The sequence below is a fragment of the Penaeus monodon genome, chromosome 30 (assembly GCF_015228065.2).
Source record: "Penaeus monodon isolate SGIC_2016 chromosome 30, NSTDA_Pmon_1, whole genome shotgun sequence".
NCBI lineage: Eukaryota > Metazoa > Arthropoda > Malacostraca > Decapoda > Penaeidae > Penaeus > Penaeus monodon.
In genome coordinates this window covers 16,548,668-16,549,063 of record NC_051415.1, presented here as the reverse complement: position 1 = coordinate 16,549,063, position 396 = coordinate 16,548,668, and the positions used below count along the sequence as shown (strand labels likewise).

The 396-nt window shown below is 31.6% G+C and overlaps 1 protein-coding gene across 1 annotated transcript in view; it reads left to right on the top strand.

Moving 5' to 3' along the window:
- Positions 1–396, top strand: part of LOC119592561 (zwei Ig domain protein zig-8-like) — a gene marked incomplete in the record, with an annotated part of 24,912 nt that overhangs the window by 1,728 nt on the left and 22,788 nt on the right.

The window sequence follows — 396 nt, the reverse complement described above, 5'->3', positions numbered from 1 at the left end:
CGCATGCGCATGTGTTTGTATAATTTACTTTCACACATGCACGTCAACGCATAATCATGTGATGAAACCTAAATTGAATGTTGATTAAGTTTAACGTGAATTTTTATGCATGTGAACTGAATGGACTTTGAACTGATAGAAATAAAGTTAAGTGTGATCTTAAATTAAATGAAAATGTATTTTAATGTAAGCTGAAGGTAAAAGAATGTAATGTGAATGTAACAAAGGGAACTGAATTCAACTGAGTCTCATTCCATAATAAGCCAGATTTCTCTTCATAGCTCCAGTCTATTCCTTAAGACACGTAAAGACACCCCAAAAAAGTGAATGATTAAGAAATTTTGTTTTACTTTAGTTATTATAGCAAGACAGAGAAGACAATCAATCAAACACAAC